We start from the raw sequence: 19,748 nt of genomic DNA, 5'->3' as shown, positions 1-19,748 counted from the left end.
GGTGCACAAAAACTTTTTGATCATGTTTTCTTGGATTGTTGAGGTCTGGAATCTTTGGACTCATTGCTTTTGAAAAGGACGTCAAATTAGTTCAACTCCAGAGGTGGGAGCAGGGCAAGCTCCTGGAACTTCCGGACCACTCAACTTGAAAGCAACCCTCCCTCCAAACCCTAACACATATGGAACATTTATGGAGGCTGAGACCTGTTTTAGGTTGTCTTAGGATCCTGGGATACTACAGCAGGAACTTCTGAGCTATGCATTCCACATGTATTTTATCTGGTTATGAGAAGGAATCCCAAAGAGATGAAGTGACTTGTCACATGGTAGGTGGTAGCTATTGGGGCCATAACCCACTCCTGCGTTGACTGTATCATTTCTCCTATTGTAGGTGAGGCCTTTATTTTCCCAACTGGGCCTAGTGTTGTAGGGTTAAAAAGGTGCTGTGGAGGAAAGGGAGTAAAGGAGCTTGTCTCAGGCCTGGGGATTGACTCTCCCTCCTCAGGGTTTCTGTCAAAATTTATATAAAGTCTTGAGTCACTAGATCATGCAAAACGCTAACCATTTTAGAAACTTTTACTTCCTCAATCCTGGGAGTGTTAATTAGCATGACTCCTCCTCCCCTACCACTACTGTAATGGTGTAATTAAATGAACACCATGGCTACTGGGTTTATATTCAGATGGTGTTCCCTAAGTGGTCCCATAATACAGTCCCAAGAGATGATCTAAAGAGAAAACAATAAAAAGAGTTTTTATGATCAAATGAGTTTGGGAAATGACAAACTATATGCTCCTCTCTTGGAGATTCACAAACACACAACTCTGAATGACTTTGTGTATCAGTATTTCCTAAACATTCCTGATCATAGAACCCTGTGTGTATCGTGTAACATTTGTTACAAGTGTTCCATGAAACATACTTTGAAAAACCTAGTCATCTGCTCTGTTGGATATATATGCTGGAACTTAAGGCACAGATACATAACAGCGTATTTCTCAGATTACACACCAAGAACAGAGAGAAGAAATCTGCTGAAGGGGAGTGTCCTTTTTCAGGTCTTAACCAAGGAGGAAAGCTGCCGGCCAGGAGGTGGGCTGGACACATGGAAATGCAAATCCCCAGGTGGGCACAGGACAAGCCCAGGGCCTCTTGGGCTCTTGAATTAAGTCTGTTTTGGTAAGAATAGAAACTCAAAGCTCTTCTCTTTTAAAATATATTGTACACTGAATTTGTTTCTAATTTTTTCCCTTGGCATTTCATAAAAGCTTTTGATAGTTCTAGCCCATTACAGCTCTACAAAAGGGCACTAAGGGGAGACTTTTGTTCACCATAATCCATCACCAAGTGGAATATGCTTTTACAAACATGTGCTTGAAAAAGTAACAGTGTTTTACTAGTATAAAGGGAATGGATTCTGATCTGGTGCAGTGGGAAAAAAATGGCCCTGATTAGAACATTGAAGCAGGAACCAGACACTCTTAGGGACCAAGCTGACGGAAGCAGGCCCAATAATTGAACTGAGAGATTTCCAAAGGGCAAGAGACTCTCATCAAGGCAGTCCTGGTGGCTTCCTCAACCTGGACACCCTCTTTGTGGGTCTAAATTTTGGAGCTGCATGTTTTATTTCACAAAGGTGGAATAACTGCCTCAGCACATTCGTGCAAAAGATACCACAAACTTAGTTACAGCAGCCTTTTACTGGATGAAATATGTCAATTTCTAGGATGAACAAGTTAAAGAAAACAGCTTTTTGTGGTTCCACAAAGATTATAAAATAGAGTCCAAAATCCTTAGGTCAGTGATTCTCAAAATGGTGGTTTCTGAACAAGCAGCATTAGCATATCCTGGAACTTCTTAGAAATGCAAATTCTATAGGCTACCCCAGACCAACTGGATCAGAAACTCTGGGGGGTGGGGACAGCAAGCCCTTCAGGGGATTCTGACACTAGCTGAAGTTTGAGAACCACTGTCTTAGTAAAGGCTGAAGTTGCTCTAGCTGGTCTGTGTCAACTTTTCCAGCATCACTGGCTGTTACCTTGAGCCCTGGATTCTCAAAACCTCTTTCTGTCTTCTGTTTCTGTTGTCTCCTGGTCCTGGCAGGTGTATTGGCTTTGTCCTTGATCTAAAACGTTTTAGGCCTAATTAGGCTAGGAAGAATGGCGTGCTCCATGTGGCCAATGCAGCTCAATTTTCCTGGCCTCCACTTTGAGTTTTGGTGATCATGCACTACCCATACCATACTACTTAACAAACTTTATCATTGTCACTCCAGACTCTCAACAGGAGCAGTGATATCTGATATTTTTGGGTCTTTGGACATAATACTATCACAACAGCACAAGCCCTCTGCTTCCACCTCACTCCACAGCCAAACCTATTGATGGTATACCAGAAACCTCCATGTCATATAGCCTTTTCCCACATGTCTCCTCTATCTCTGGACAGTTCTTTTCAGTCATCTTCAGGGGATAATCTCCTCGTCTGTCTTTTACAATTGGCCATGACTTTGGTTCTATTCTCAGCTCTCTTCTAACCATACATATTCTTCCAAGTGAAGTCGTCAATGTCTACAGCTTCAGCTATTGCCCCTGTGTGCAGATGGTGCTTATTTTCCCTTGTGCCTTCCAGACTTGCATTCCAGCCACCTACCAAACCCCTTTCCTTGGATGCCAAGGTACCTCACATACTGATTCTAAACTCAGTGTGTCACATTCTGTGTCGGGTGTTTATATGCATCATCTTATTTAAACATCACAATAGTCCTACAGCAGCTATGGCTGACCACATTTTTAAAAAAAATTTTTATTTTACTTCAACTTCCGGGATATATGTGCAGAATGTGCAGGTTTGTTACATAGGTATACCTGTGCCATGGTGGTTTGCTGCACCTATCAACCTGTCATCTAGGTTTTAAGTCAGGCATGCATTAGGTATTTGTCCTAATGTAGTCATATTTTTTTTATTAGATGAAAAAAAATTTGTCTGAAGTGGCACAATGGTAATTTGAAGAGTGAGGATTCAGATCCAGATCTGTTCAAGTAGAAATTACATACTTGGACTTTTCATTACAGCTTATTTATCTCTTTGTAGCTTTGCCACAGCCTCTAGTCACAAAGGGCCAACTATTCTATGCTGTTACTGTTTTAATTAAACTAATCATTTCATTTTTAAGAGAAAACTTGGCTAACCCAAGAGATTTCTATGCCTCTGATCTTACTCTGATCTTTCCATTCATCCTCCACATTGCGGCTAGGGGAATTGATTTTAAAGGAGAATCTGAAGCATGTCACCTATTGCCCCTCCCACAACCCCAATCCTAGCTTGCAATAATCTTTAGTTTTTAAGATAAAGCTTAAAGACTTAGAAGTCTTTTGTAATGTAACTCCTGACTACTTTCTACTCTTATCTCTTGCCACTTTCTCATATGACCTGAATGCTGGCCATTTGCAGTTTTGTTGAATAGCATTTCTCTGGCGTGGTCACACACTATTTCCTATGTACAATGGCCCATGCACTGTGCTAACCACTTTCCTATAGATTATATCATTTAAGCCTCACAGCAATCCTGTTCGTACATATGACTGTTCCTGTTTTAGAGGTAAGGAAACTGAGACTCGGAGAGGTTCTACAACTTGCCCGCAGTCATAAGACTGATAAATGGACTGATATTCTCAATGCATGCAAATACCATATTTATGTCCAAAATGGTATGTCTCTGTTTTGCTGCCCTTATGCCATTTAGCAGCTTACACTGGAGTCTGGGAAACTGTAGGGCTATCGTGACTGACATGCAGTGATTTTTCATGGTTTGTCATCTGTCCTCTTTGATGGGTCCAGAAACTTAATCATGTCAGACATGATTTACACATGTCAGAAAATTACTAAACAATCTTTGCTGGATGTTAAGTTCAGCAATCCTCTTTTTCATATTGAGAAATAATATATAGTTTGATTTTAGCCTAAATTCAAGATTTGTTTCATCTAGGTTTTCAAGTAATGGGTTGTGGGTCCAAAATTCCCAGACACGTTTGTACTATTGCAACGCCTTTCTTGCATAGTATTTCCAGTGGATGAAACAGTGCTGATTAAAGACTGGAGTCCTAGCATAGTGTCTTTCACATAAGAACTCTGGGATAAAGGTCAAGGGTTTTATTCTGACTGATATTTCCTAAGACCAAAGGCAAATCATAAAGTCTCCTTGTGCTTTGAGAGAATGAGATACTATTCAAAAGAGCTCAGGATCCAAACCAAAAGAAAAATGCACATATACAAAAGTGAACAGAATAGTATTCTTAAGGCTGGAGATTGAAAGAAAAATGAAAAATTTGAAATATACTTCAGACCACTGTTATCATCATTGAAGTCTTCAATTTTCTAAGCCAACAGTGGAATGTCTGCTCTTTTTTATAAATGAACATTTGATTCAAAAGCAAACCTTAATGAGTCTAATATAGTCTGATGTGGCTTGAATATCATGGTGTAGAAAAAAATGCAAAAATATTTCAGTTTTGGTGTCCCTTTAATTAGACAATCGGTTATATTATAATGATGAGGTCTATTGCATGGTGTCTTTTTTTTTTTTTTTTTTGAGACGGAGTCTTGCTCTGCCGCGCAGGCTGGAGTGCTGTGGCTGGATCTCAGCTCACTGCAAGCTCCGTCTCCCGGGTTCACGCCATTCTCCTGCCTCAGCCTCCCAAGTAGCTGGGACTACAGGCGCCCGCCACCTTGCCCGGCTAATTTTTTTTATTTTTTAGTAGAGACGGGGTTTCACCGTGTTAGCCAGGATGGTCTCGATCTCCTGACCTCGTGATCCACCCGTCTCGGCCTCCCAAAGTGCTGGGATTACAGGCTTGAGCCACCACGCTCGGCCTGCATGGTGCCTTTATTAACAATAAGATTGGTTGGGAAGGTATTTCCATTCATTTTGCACAGTGGAAAACTGAGGGGTGCTTTTCTTACTGTACGTAACTACTAAGGGAAAAGGTTAGTATTGAAATTTAGGCCCTCGAGTTACTATTCTAGAAATCACTTTTCCCACTTCCACACTATGCTTTTCTAAGTGGAAAATTATTTTATTGTTTTGAAATTTCTGGGTGACTAATAATGTGTTTTAACACAAATTCTAAGATCACTTCAATGATTTATCTGTTTTTCCAAAGATGTACTTAATTTAATGTCACATTGTATATTTATTATAGTCAATATGTTTCCCTGTATCTCTAGAAAAAAACGCTCTTCAATATTTTATGTGTTTTATAAATATCATTTATGTTTTACTTGAATATCACATAGTAGCTCATTTAGTGTAGTTTTAAATTTAATCACCTAGAGAAAGTAGCTATGTTTCCCCTTTATGTGTTAAGATAATTATTTCATTGTAATTCACAATGATCGACTTGATGTGAAAAGTTGACTGGTTGTTTAAGTGGAACAATTTTGACATTTAACAGCTACAGTATACTTTCTTTATCCCAGAATAACATGTCAGAGATTAATTTTAAAACAAATTTCCCTAATAATAGGAATAATGAATGAACAATCGAATCATCTGCATTTACTTTGCTTTTTCACCCTTAAGAACAACTAGTGCAAAATTTAGACTATGCCACAACTGATGTAGTTTCAAAAGATTTATTCTTTGTCAATAAAGGCTCCAGTCCTACAGTATACTTGAAAATGTTATAACAATAATAAAAGGTAAAAAGTTCAAAGTACTGATACATGCTACCTTGCGGGTGAATCTCAAAAACAGTATACTAAGAGAAAGATGCCAGTCATACAAGACCACATACTACAGCATTCCACTTTTGTTAAGTTTCAGAAAAGGCAAATCTAAAGGGACTGAAAGAAACTCATTGCCAGAGGCTGGGCACAGGGATGGGGAGTAACTGTCAAGGAGTCAAAGTTTCTTCTGGGATGATGGAAATGTTCTAAAATAAGATCATGATGATGGTTGCACGCCTCTGTAAATATACTAACAATCATCGAACTATACACTTAAAACAGGGGAATTTGATGGTATGTAAATTATATCTCAGTGAAGCTTTATAAAAATAGATGCAGGGTTACAAATAGCTTGAGTTAACTAAGACTGATTCTCAAAATAAAATAAAGTTTACATCATTTATGTATCAATACCATGTATGTTATTCTCCCAGATTGAATGGAGATACACCATAGGAGGAAGACATGGCCCTGACTCTGAAATTTGCAACCAAACTAAAAATACATATCAGCAAGCAGAAAACAGTATCCCATACACTGAATACTTCAAGTGTTAAGTGAACATGGAGTAAAATGGAATTATTATTTTTGAAACAACATAGGTTACATTCTTCATTATTCTTTCCTAAGACAAATGCTAGCCAGCCAATAGAATTTTCATCATCGCTTGGTTGTCAACAGAGTTACTGCTCATTGCAAGCCTAGACTCAAAATTCTGCCAACATTTTCTGTTTGAAATCCTATGAAAAAAAGGGGTGTGCATATAATTTTTTATTCTCAGCATATAGTACAGTATTGGACACATAGAACATACTCAATTTAAAACATTGTCAGTATAAATCAAGATGAATTCACAATCTCCAGTGAATCAAACAGGCATGTTCAGAAGCCACAATTAAATAAGGCAGAACACAGTGAGTACTTGGACAAAATTTTATCATAGCATTAAAAACAAAAACCCAAATTCATTCTGATGGTGCATGGGGATGCACAGAGGAAGTGATGTTTGAATTGGGCCTTGAAGGATGAGTAGAGTAAAAGGATTTGTAAAAGTTTTCAAAAATAGGATCTACTTCATGTTGGTACCCTTGAGATCCAAATCTAGAAATGGCAGATTGAAATTCTTCATTTTATTTCAAATGTCGAAATGTTCTAGAAAGATACATAATAAATATCAAGGTTAACCTAAGATCTTAGTTGTTTTGTAATTTAATATGATTGGATCGTGGAAAGAAAAGAATGTTTAGTTAAAATATGAGAAGAGAATAAAGTGGCCGTGTCTATTTTTTTATCTTCAGAAAAGTCTTCAGACCGTGGACAGTGTACTCTTTGTCTGTATTATGGAGAAAGGCGTTCCCTAGGTAAGTATCATCCTATCTTTCAAAACCTTAAAAATGTCAGAGGGGGCAGAGAAACAAATAACTTTTTCTTCTGACGTTCACCTTTAGAGCATGAATAGATGCTTATTAGAGAACTTTTAGAAAATATACTTTCTTCTAACTCAGTGAGATAAATGAGCTCACCAGTAAAGATCTAGGCCTGCTCACACTAAGATATAAGTGGTTTGGAAGACTGAAAACTATTTCTGCATCATATAATTAACTCTAAAATTTTATAGGAACAAACGCCATGTCATACAATTTTTTAATATCTCTGTCCAAAATGTATAATTTGATTCTAATCATGAGGAAAGGCTAGGTGTGGTGGCTCATGCCTGTAACCCAGAGCAAAGGAGGCCAAAGTGGGTGAATTGCTTTAGGCCAGGAGTTCAGGGCTGCAGTGAGCTATGAGCTTACCACTGTACTCCAGCCTGGGTAACAGAGTGAGACCTTGTCTAAAAAAAATCATGAGGAAACATCAGTCAAACTTAAATTAAGGGACATTCCAAAATAATAATCAGCCTGTATTTCTTCTTCTTTTTTTTCTGGTTATCTTCCCTTCTTTCCTCTTTTCCATAATTTTGTGTTTTTTTTAATTATACTTTAAGTTCTAGGATACATGTGCACAATGTGCAGGTTTGTTACATCTGTATACATGTGCCGTGTTGGTGTACTGCACCCATTAACTCGTCATTTACATTAGGTATATCTCCTAATGCTATCCCTCCCCCAGCCATCCACCCCACGACAGGCCCTGATGAATGATGTTCTCCTTCCTGTGTCCAAGTGTTCTCATTGTTCAGTTCCCACCTATGAGTGAGAACATGCGGTGTTTGGTTTTCTGTTCTTGCGATGGTTTGCTGAGAATGATGGTTTCCAGCTTCATCCATGCCCCTGAAAAGGACATGAACTCACTCTTTTTTATGGCTGCATAGTATTCCATGGTGTATATGTGCCACATTTTCTTAATCCAGTCTATCATTGATGGGCACTTGGGGTGGTTCCAAGCCTTTGCTATTGTGAATAGTGCCATAATAAACATACATGTGCATGTGTCTTTATAGCAGCATGATTTATAATCCTTTTTAGGTATATCCCCAGTAATGGGATGGCTGGGTCAAATGCTATTTCCAATTCTAGATCCTTGAGGAATCACCACACTGTCTTCCACAATAATCAGCCTGTATTTCTTCAAGAAATATTTCTTCAATGGCATGAATGACAAAGAAAAACTGTGAAATGGTTCCAGACTAACATGAACCTGGAGGACATTATGCTAAGTGAAATAGGCCAGGCACAGAAAGAAAAACACCGCATGATCTCACCGGTATGTGGAATGGACAAAGCTGAAATCGAAGCAGAGTAGAGTAGAGTGGTGATAACTAAGGTCTGCAGTGGGGAGGGCAGGTAGAATGGGTAGATGTTTGTCAAAGGGTACATGATTTCAGTTAGACAGGACGTCTAAGTTCTGGAGATCTATTGCATAGCATGGTGACTATATATATATATTTTTTTGAGACGGAGTCTCGCTGTGTCGCCCAGGCTGGAGTGCAGTGGCGCGATCTCGGCTCACTGCAAGCTCCGCCTCCCGGGTTCATGCCATTCTCCCGCCTCAGCCTCCGAGTAGCTGGGACTACAGGCGCCCGCCACCACGCCCGGCTAATTTTTTGTATTTTTAGTAGACACGGGGTTTCACCGTGTTAGCCAGGATGGTCTCGATCTCCTGACCTCGTGATCCGCCCGCCTCGGCCTTCCAAAATGCTGGGATTACAGGCTTGAGCTTCTGCGCCCGGCCAGCATGGTGACTATATTTAATAACTCACTGTATACTTTAATATTGCTAAAATGTTCTCACCACAAAAAATGATAAGGATATAGGTGGTAGATATGTTAATTAGCTTGATGTAATCATTTAAAGATGTATAATGTGTCAAAACATAATTATGTACATGATAAATACATACAATTTTTATTTGTCCATTATACTCTAAAGTTGGACAGGTGGTGGGAGGAAGAAGCAGACTAAAGGGATAAAAAATAAATAAATAAAATGAATGAACCTGGCCTGGATCCCAGACCAGAAAATAAGATTAGTATAAAGGACAATTGGTGGTGGCCTCTCCCAGCCCTGTCTAGTGGAACGAAGCCTGTGAAAACCTCTTAGAGACAAGTCCTGTCTCCAGCCCTGGTCCTCACCTCAACTCCTCCTCCAAGGGAGTGGCAGGAAGGATAATTTGTAAAATGTAAATAAAGTCTGTAGATTAGAAAATAGTATGCATCAATGTTAAACTTCCCAATTCTGATAATTGTGCCATAGTTTCCTAAGATAATTTCCTTAGTTTTAGAAGGTATTTAGAGTTTAAAGGGCATGATGTTTATAACTTACTCTCAAATGGTTTGCAAATGGCATAATAATATGTATATAAGCAAACAAGCGCATACAGAGAATGAGAAAAGAAATATGGTAAAATGTTAACAATTGTTGAATCCAGGTGAAGGGTATGGGAATTATTTGCACTATTACAACTTTTTGGTAAGCCTGAGATTAAAACAAAATATAAAAAGAAATTTATAGGTCTGCCTTAGGAGCTCTTCCAAGAAAACATACAATTTACTCAACCTTGAAGACTTAGTGGTCCTTTGCCACCAATTTTATTTTTCCACTTCAACTCTTAGAAACAGAATCCAACTCAGAAAGTAAGCAGATTTTCAATAAAACAAGTAATAACAAATAGCTTTTGATTCACTAAAAAAGGGAGTCAGATTGATTTGCATACTTTTATTTTTTAGTAGTGATCACCAGGCTTATATTCCTGATATCAAAGGTTCTTAAAAAATCATAGAATGGGCATTTATTTCTTTTTTTGGGAGAACAAATAAGACTCAAGCATAGAATGATCACTTCAAAGGAAATTTAAGAATGAGCGTGTCGTGTGTAACCAGGAAAAGATAACAAGGAAGAAATTCCCTATGTCTTGTCATAAATATTAAGTGGGATGAACCCATTGCAGATACCTGTTTCCCTGGAAACCCATTCAATTGAAATTGCTGCAAAAATTAACATGTATTATTTTTCCCTTAAAGGGCAGTAACTTCTTTTACTTACACAGTTTTGACCTTTAGTTTTATATCTTAGTCTTATTATAAGAAGTTGTTTCCAGAACTAGGCAAACAAAGAGCTGAATATGTATCTTTTCATTAGTCCTGAGGCTTAACCAAAATAGTATGGCCTTTATAGCTGTACTGGATGTCTGAGGCAACTACGGGTGGTTGGGGTACAATCTGCCAGTCATAGAATATTGCAATCTAGACTAATAAACCATCAACCCACACATGATATTCTTACTCAAATGCCAAGTGACTTTATCATATAGACAATTGAGTTAAACAGTCACATATGCAGCACAGCTCAGTATTTTAAGAGGCAGTGCAGTTTAATAAAGCCAAGTCCCTTTTATAAGCCCATACTGACAAATGTCATGGGGATAGAGGTTCACAATATACAATAATCCTATGTCAGGTCAGTGCCATGGAGAACAGCTCTAGACCATGGAGGGTTTCTGACTCTAATCTTACTTGAAAAGCTCAGCTGGTTCTGAATTTCTGGGACCCTGGCAGTGTGGATAGAGGCTCACATTTGTTCCAGTTCAATCAAGAAGGCTGAACTGGCCAAGACCTGAAAGACCAATCTGTAAATACAGCTCAAATAACTGGAGAGAGAAACCAGCCCTGTGCCAGGTCATAGCACAGGTGATATGGTTCCCCCATGTATGTGCCTCCTAGTCTGCAATGCCTCTATCAGAGGCTACCTTTGGCATGAGGTTGCAGCATCTCTGGGGGTACTCAAAACTCAAAGCCTCCCTGCCCTGGAGAGGTCAGGATGTAAGTCAGTACTGGTCACCAACAGTACTTCAGGGGAATAAGATTTTTTATGGAAAATGAGAATTTTTCAGAAACTGAAGAGGAAGAAGCCTAGACTTAGAGAACTGAAAATGGGTTTGGATAGCCCGAAGACTCCTATGTGCCTGGGAAAAAGATGTCCTCAAGGGAAGTAAGGACACTGAAAGAGATGGTTTAAGGCAACTGATTTCCCAACTTACCCTGGGACTGATATTATGTTTTCATGATGATCATAGCTTGTTTTAGGGGGCTGGTAATGATTTAATATATTTTTCCTTGCCTTCCCCACAAGGGGAAGTATGATGATCATATTGGAGGACCATTTTAAAAATGGAGTGCAGATTCATCTCTTTGATTTCTTTGTGGTCAGTTAATCTCTGACTATGTTCTTTGTTGGAGAGAATTATTGATCTAGCCAAGGTTAAACAGCTGGTAAGTGTCAAAGCCAAGAACCAGTGGTCATCTGTTCTAAACATTCTCCTATGTGTTTACTAAGTGCTGGGCAACATCCCTAAGATACGATGCAGCAGGCCAGCTGTGTAAGGTGAGGCCTTTGGGGATATCTTGATAGCCTATGATCATTACGCCATTCACACATTTGTCTAGATTTGGCTGGAAACTCTTTGTAGTTTAAACCTATGTTCAGGGTCAGTCCTTGACAAACAATGAGATAGGTGACGTTTGTCTTTAGAGCCTTGACAATGAAGTGAGTGCTGCTCACACCCTGACAAGCTGCACAGTGTTACTTGTTACTTGGCAGTCCTGTTCCTTATAATTATTCTTTTCTTTCTCTCTTATCCCTTGCTATCCTTATCCTGTTCATGGCCTCCTTCTAGTTCCATTCTTTCCATTGTCTTTACTGGACCCTGGCAAAAGTAAAAGGAATCTTATCCAATTCATCCATTTGGAGAAGGTAATGACTTGATAAGATATTCAGCCAGTAAGTCTGCGTTTTGAAAGACAACAATAGGAGGACAACGATAGAATTATAAGCATTCAGGGCAACTTGTAGGAGATGTCCTGGGGAAGGGAAAGACTTTGAATTCCAGCGATCACCTATGATGTCTTTGTAAGGCTGACCCTCCCAACAATACCTTTCCAACTTCAATGCTAGGTACATCAGCTATCCACTTGTATCTGATTTTGTCTGAAAACTACCTGTTGGAAGAGTCACGGGATTTGGCTATTGCATCTGTTCTGTCTGCGTCCATAATATTCCTGGCTTTAGAAACTTCAATCCTGTCAGCCACAATTTAGTGGTTATTCTTACATGGGCATTCTACATTCCTAATGTCCAACGTGGTTCTTATAGTCTTTCTGGCTCACTGTAAGAAAAATAACTCCCATGTATTGAGCACTCACTGTGTCCCATGAGATCATTTAAGAGCTTGTTTCTTTCCACAGTTCTGTGAGGGAGGGTCTACATTTTACAGATGAGAAAACTGAGGCTCAAACAAACTAAGCGAATTGCCCAAGTTTCAATGGCTGGTAAGTGGCAGCACCAGAATATGACCTTGGACTGTATATAAGTAGATACATGCTGACCCCTACTGCTCCCATCATGGCAGGTCTGACCACCCTGCAATCTTTACCTGACAGTAGAACAGTATTTCCTCCACAGTTTCAAATTCTTTCCTTTAGGTCTGGAATGTTCTTACCCTTTAGAGTCACAGGGGATTATAACAGTAGAGAGCTCTGACCCTGAGGCCAGATTGCCTGAGTTAGAATTCCAGTTCAGCTACTGCGTTTTCCCCTTGATTTCTTATTTAAAGTTTTAAATTTTAAAAGAGTCTGAAAAAAAAATACTTTAGTTGTTGCTATGGACTTTTTTTTTCAACTGTTTATGCCTCTACTAGAGCTGTGCACATGATGTTTTGTTTTGCTTCTCTTCATTTATATAGTTCAATGTATTTCAAGGTCAGAAAGGGTGGCAAAAACTGGAGGAGGTGGGCACAAGGCTAAGAGGTGTGTTTATATTCTAAGAAGAGTTATCATTGTTTAGTCTCTCCTAAGTGCCAGGCACTATGTTGGGTGCTTTATACATATTATCTTTCATCTTTTTTCTTTTCCTTTTTTTTTTGAGACAGAGTCTTGCTCTGTTACCCAGGCTGGAGTGCAATGGCGCTATCTCGGCTCACTGCAACCTCTGCCTCCTGGGTTCAAGCACTCCTCCTGCCTCAGTCTCCTGAGTAGCTGGGGTTACAGGCACATGCCACCATCCCCAGCTAATTTTGTTTTGTATTTTTAATAGAGACAGGGTTTCATCATGTTGGCCAGGCTGGTCTTGAACTCCTGACCTCAAGTGATCTACCTGCCTCGGCCTCCCAAAGTGTTGGGATTACAGGTGTGAGCCACCACACCTGGCCTTTTTTTTTTTTTTTATTTACAAAAATTAAATCTTTCATTGAAATATCTTCCATCTTTACAACAAATCTGAAAGCTCGATATTATTCCCCTGCTTAAAACCAAGTGGACTGAGGGTTACAGAGGTTAAAAAATTTTCCCTGAGCTGATGATTTAAAGAGCAAGAAATCAACTTAAGCCTAACTGTGAGGCATATGATCGTAACATTAAACAAATTATGCACATCATTATTCATTAATATATTCATTAATATTTATTAAAATATTCTTGTAAAGATTTTTGAATGCAGTTGCATATGGAGTTAATCTTTCTTATTCCACCCTTTTCTTTTTTAAGGTATCTACTGAAACAAGTTTGATCTATATCTGGGAACTTTTTTCTGTGCACATTTGTAAACACACAATTATATAGACTTTTAATGCTATAAGTGGGATTACACTATTCTTAATGCATGCTTACTTTCATTAAGCATTCCTAAAATCATTTCTTTTAAAAAAGTCTGTTTTTAATTTTTCTAGTGAATGCTTTGGATATACCACAATTTATTGGAACATTCCCCAGTGGACAGACATTTATATTGCTTCCAGTTTATCAGTAACAAAAACAAAGATGCAAAGAACACTTTTGAACAGACTTCTGCCCTGTGTGAGTACTTCCCCGGGACAGAGTATGATGAGAGGTGTGGGTGGGTACATCTGCATCTTTTGGCATGACAGACACTCTTCAGTTGGCCTTGGAAAGTGTGGGGTGGTCTATCCCCTGCTCCACGCCGCATCTCTGAAAACTGAAGTTAGATGAACCAGGGCCTTGGATTTCTGATGTCTACCTCCCTTAACATTGCTGTTTCTAGTTTTTTGTTTTTAATTCCCTCCCATCTCGCAGGTAGCTTTTTTTCCCCTTGATCTTCTATTTCTGTCTGCCCCAGTATACTCATGGGGTACTCGTCCCTGCCTTTGAAGTATCAAATCACACAGCTATCTGACATATGCCAAAAGTGGGGAGAGAGCCAGTGTTCTCATGTTGATTGCTGAGGTTCCCAGAGTGCCCTTGTGGTATATGAATCACTGGCACTCTCAGTTGGGACGGCAGATCCTGATTTTTGATGAGTGGGGCAGAGTGGAGAGCAGAGATGGATGGAGCAGACGATAGTACTGGTGGAAGGGCGCAAGTTTTTCAATCCTCCACGTTCTAAAACACTTATTCACCTGGAGATGTCCTTGTATTTTACTGAAGGACAAAGATAGCAATCATCTGCTGACAATGTGAATGTCTAACGTGAAGGACTATAATGCACACAATGACTTGCATTTATGTCTCCAACTTTTAAGACACTTTGTTATTTTGGTAAATGAGAATGGTATATCATTTGAAATTGTCATCACTGATTTGATTCATTTTTTTTCTTTATGAAGAGCACGAGTTAATAGTTTTCCCCTTTGCTGACATAAGATATTGTTTAAAAAATTACTTTAACTTGTCTAAATCTTGAGGACTGGTTTCATAAATTATGATACATCTATAAGCAAGAACAATCTATAGCCAATGAAAGTCAGGACTTAGAATATTTAATGACATGGGAAAATGTTCATGATATATTGTTAGGCATTAGAAGCTGGTTAAAATGGTATGCCTAGTCTGATCCCAGGTTTATAAAAAATACACATGCACAGAGAAAAGACTGAAATATAATAACAATGTACAGTGCCTACCCTTGGGGGATAGAACTTCAACTGATTTGAAACCATTTGCAATTTAAAAAATTTGTAGACATTTTTTTTTTTTCTACCGTGAACATATAGGCTTTTATAATGGGAGGAAGTAACTTGTTCTTAAAATTATTTTAACTCATTCCCTCTTGCCTTCCTGGGTATTCCAGAATCAGTTTTAAAAATATGAAGCACAGAGACATTTCCGTGAGATCACTGATTGCTGCTCTCCTTTTTTCTGAGTCCACCAGGGAGGTCGGTGAGTCCCTGCCTTGTTTCTCCCCTTGGGTTTCATTGTTTTAGGAAGGTCCGTGATTGACATAAAAGTATAGAGGCCTGATTGCCTGGGTTCGGCAGGGCTGGTTAGGTCCAGCTCCAGGGATCCATGCATCTGTCTAGAGCCCATCCTGTGGGAGGTGGGACCCTGTGGTTCCCAGTGAGAAGTACAGTAGGGCATGAGAGGGTAGAGGGGAGAAGCCTTGTAAGAATTCAGGGGAGGATCAGGACCCCAGTCAAACAGTGTGGGGTTCTTAGAAGGGCTCAAGTCCCAGGGTGATCTGTTATTAGGCAGTGACTAAGCAGACCTTCCAGTTGGCAATTGAGATAAGCCAGGCCCTAAGAAAGGCCCAACCAAGAATGGAGGGACTCAAGTGGCTCCCCATGTGCAGTCAAGGAAGGGAAAAAAAAAGATGCAGATTTCCTAAGTGCCCACCAGGTGGCAGACCCTTTCCTGTGCTACGAGTTTAACAGTATTCTCAAGCACGTCATGATACCCAGGTATTACGAACCTGCACTGGGTTGGCAAGAACATAGAAGGCTGGGCCCCTCTCTAGAGATTCAGTAATCTGGGTGGGGCCTGAGATTCTTATTTCTACAAAGCTCCAGGTTCTCCTAGAGCCACTGGTTGATACTACCACACTTTCAGTAGCACTGGATCTATCATCTCAGACTGGGAAGGGAGGAGGAGGACAAGGAGTAGGATGTGGTCCTTATGGCTGAGCAATCAGTTCAAATTGTGATTAAAGTGCCAAGGAAGTGTGGCATGGAACGAGCGGGTGTGGGTGGGTGGGGTGAGTTGCAGAAGGGAATGGGTCACTTGCTCCTGGTTAAAATAGCCTCTGATACTCCAGCAGATTCAACTTGTGGGCTCTGCAACAGAATGTAAGGGCTCCAGAGCTCTCATTCTAATTAAATGTGTTATCAATTAATTCACTTAGGATGCCTATAGCAGACAGAAGCATAGGTATATGCAGGTTAAAATAAAAGCAGTAAGGCCGGGCACAGTGGCTCAAGCCTGTAATCCCACCACTTTGGGAGGCTGAGGTGGGTGGATCAGCTGAGGTCAGGAGTTTGAGACCTGCCTGGCCAACATGGTGAAATCCTGTCTCTACTAAAAATACCAAAATTAGCTGGGCATGGTGGTGCATGCTTGTAATCTCAGCTACTCAAGAGGCTGAGGCAGGAGAATTGCTTGAACCTGGGAGGTAGAGGTTGCAGTGAGCCAAGATTATGCCACTGCACTCCATCCTGGGCAACAGAGCAAGACTCCGTCTCAAAAAAAAAACAAAAAACAAAAAACAAAAAACCAGTATTCAGAACAAAATGACAAACAAAATCTTAGATAACTACCAAAAACCCCTAAAGAAACAATATTTAAGAGTACTACAAACATAAATCAGTGATTCCCAAACTACTTGAAGTGAAAGCCTATTTTAAAAATCTGGTCCATTGTGGAGCAATACATGGTTCTACAGCACAAGACTTTTACATAGTTCAAGCCACACGTGACTGACCAGGCAAGTTTGACAACATCCAACTACTGTCTATGTCCTGTTCAATGAGACGAATTCACTGATCATGCATTTGGATGCCAGTGGCAACGTCAAACTGCTATAAAAGTTCCTAAAGCTTACTCTCAGTTTCTGTATTTGCATCAATAGACCCACTTCGCAGAAGGGTCCCAGTCACCAAACCACGCTTAGAAGTGCACTGCTCTAGCCTGGCTAGATGACTGATCCGGCAGATGGGCTCACTGCATAGCTTAAAGGAGTCAATGTGTTCTTTGGATCCTGTTGTGCAGAATTAACTTTTGTATCCTCAGGACTATTTTGTTCGTATCATTTCTACATGGGGGTACTTGGAACAGGGCTAGTTGGATGTTCTTTTGGCCCTGCTGCCATTTTCTTATGCTTGGACATCAAGGACAATATCCTGTATACAGGCACTCAATAAACACCGATGAGTGAATGCATGGATTACTAGCCCAAGACTGAGATGTCAAGCATTCTTGTGGGATAGACAGCCATCTAGGAAATAAATGCCCAACATGGATGAACATCAAAATAGAACTCTCTTCATAGTAACTATATAGAGCTGACAAGCAGAGCAGATGGAGAACCAACTCTATAAGGAAAGACTGTATAATCTTGTTGCTGTCCTGGACTCACTGCTGCCTCACTCAATACATGTGCCCGTTTTGAATGAATGATATTTAGTTTGTAAGTTTCTTGGACCATGATAACATAGGTTTCCTGGTGGCATTTTCACGCTGAACCAAGGCATTGCCTCATGACTGTGTCAAGGTGAACCCTGGTGGTTACTCTGGAAAACATGGGAGACTTATTTTAGTTGTTTTCCTGTTAATATTAGAATCTTGAGGAAGGACTTTCATAATTTAATTATATTTTCTTATTACATCTCTGACTTTCAGTGAAAAAGCGTTGAATGAATGCAAAATGAATTATCCACTCTAACCTCCCTGAAACCTCATGCCCCACCCCACATCCATCTGAAATTCTCCTCTTGCTTCATTCCTTACCAGGCTCACAGCATAATTCAAGGTATTTATATGACTTAATGATGCATAGCTAATAATAATGATCACAACAATAATGACAGCTGCTATTCAGAGAGCACTATAAGTCAGGTACTTTGCGAAATGCTTAACTACATCATCTTATTTAATTGTATTAACAATCTTATAAAAGCTTGGTCAAGGACAGAAAGTAGAAACGCTAGGATTCTAGCTCAAATAGATCAGTCTCAAATATTTGTGGTCTTAACCACTCTACTAAGCATCTTGTATCCAAACAGAGGCTGTTTCCTTTTCCTTTTAAGATGGCCAACAAACTGAAATGTGTGGTGTTGGAAACTAGATATGTAAGGCCAAGGTTTATTTTAAATGATAGAGACATAGATGGACTCTATGAATAAATAAGTGAATGAATATGGATATCAATTGTGAGTGAATTAAATTGGGTTTATGACATTATTAGATCACAAGGATGCTAGAGTTATCTGTTGGCATTTCACTGTAAACTGACATGGTTTTAGTGCCAGCCCATATAATTTGGAGATACAATCTGGTCACATATGCTAAGACTAAATCTCAATTGTATTGCAAACAAATGTATTTTGTGCATGCACACACGTGCACGCGTGCGCACACACACACACGTCCTACATCCTGACTCCTTTGAAAAACTCTATTTTGCTTTTTTTTCTAAATAGCCCTTTCAATTTCTCAGATCTCCTCGATTATATATATAAGAGTCCAAATACAAACCTTTCCAAAGGGACATGTATAGTTTTGACTGCCCTCAAATCAGAGCTCATAACACTATTTCACTATTACTTTTGATTAACTCTATTTCCAACTGAAACACTCAATTTCCCAGGTAAACTGGTAGTTCCTAGGAGCTTTCAAATTATTTTCAGAAAACCTAAAAGACCAGTTCTTTTGTATGAAGGATAAATATAATCATGTGTATATGTTCAAAGTAGAACAGCTGTGTAAGTCCTTCAGGGCTTGTAAATGGGAGTCTTTGTAAACTTTCATTATTATATGTTGGTATATGATTACGAGATTTTCAAAACACAATTTTTAAACTTTACCATGAGTCACAATCCATAAAGAAAAACTAAATAGACCCTCCCTTAAAAAAAAAAAAAAGGTCCACTAAGCTGAAAAAGAATGGGAAATTAAATGAACTTAGGCATTTAAAGATACAAATTGATCTCTTGGACATTGAAAGACACAAATTGATTTAAGAAGCAAAGATTTTGGGGAGCCCTAAGACAATAAAGCGATCAGGATGAAGACATCTGTCAGGGCGGAGGCGACCTGAGGTAAAGAACAGTTAAATCTAATGCAATCAGGAACTTAGGCCAGTTTAATGTTTTTTTTTGCTTTATGAGGTGACAACCTCCTAACACCATAATCTCTCCTTTCAGGATGATGACACAAGGATTTAATGAGTAGAAGACAACAACTTAAAACCTCTCATTTGAGCATGACTTGTCTAGGTTAAAGGTGGGCATTGAGATCCCATTAGCTACTGGCACAATTGCGAAAATAAATGTACATATGCACAGACACACTTTAAAGCAAGAAGTCATAAAAATACAGCGATGCCTGTTTCTACTCAGACCCAAAAATGGAATTAAAGCCAAAACTTACCCCTCTACTAATTAGAGAAGTAAAAATGTCTTCACCCTAAGCGTCCCAGCACAACGTGAATCCAAAACAAGCTGCTTTCTTTGGATTCCACTTATTTATTTACTTTTAAAAGAATATTTGAAGAAAATGACGCCCAGTAAAAGAACAGTTGGAGAAAACATGGGACACCATACATTGGAAGAGAAATGTAGACGGAGTACACAGTTACAACAG

At 39.3% G+C, this 19,748-nt stretch overlaps 1 protein-coding gene and 1 long non-coding RNA gene across 18 annotated transcripts in view; one reads left to right on the top strand and one right to left on the bottom strand.

The window, feature by feature from the left end:
* THRB (thyroid hormone receptor beta) overlaps window positions 1-19,748 on the bottom strand; it is a 370,384-nt gene that overhangs the window by 52,909 nt on the left and 297,727 nt on the right. The window lies entirely within an intron of this gene.
* LOC111539467 lies at window positions 2,555-19,726 on the top strand. The gene is made up of 3 exons (XR_002730684.1): window positions 2,555-2,677; window positions 7,026-7,088; window positions 19,310-19,726. It is a non-coding gene; the product is annotated as an uncharacterized LOC111539467 (long non-coding RNA).

This window comes from Piliocolobus tephrosceles, chromosome 2, assembly GCF_002776525.5.
Source record: "Piliocolobus tephrosceles isolate RC106 chromosome 2, ASM277652v3, whole genome shotgun sequence".
In the NCBI taxonomy this organism is placed as follows: Eukaryota; Metazoa; Chordata; class Mammalia; order Primates; family Cercopithecidae; genus Piliocolobus; species Piliocolobus tephrosceles.
This window is presented reverse-complemented; position numbering and strand designations above follow the sequence as displayed.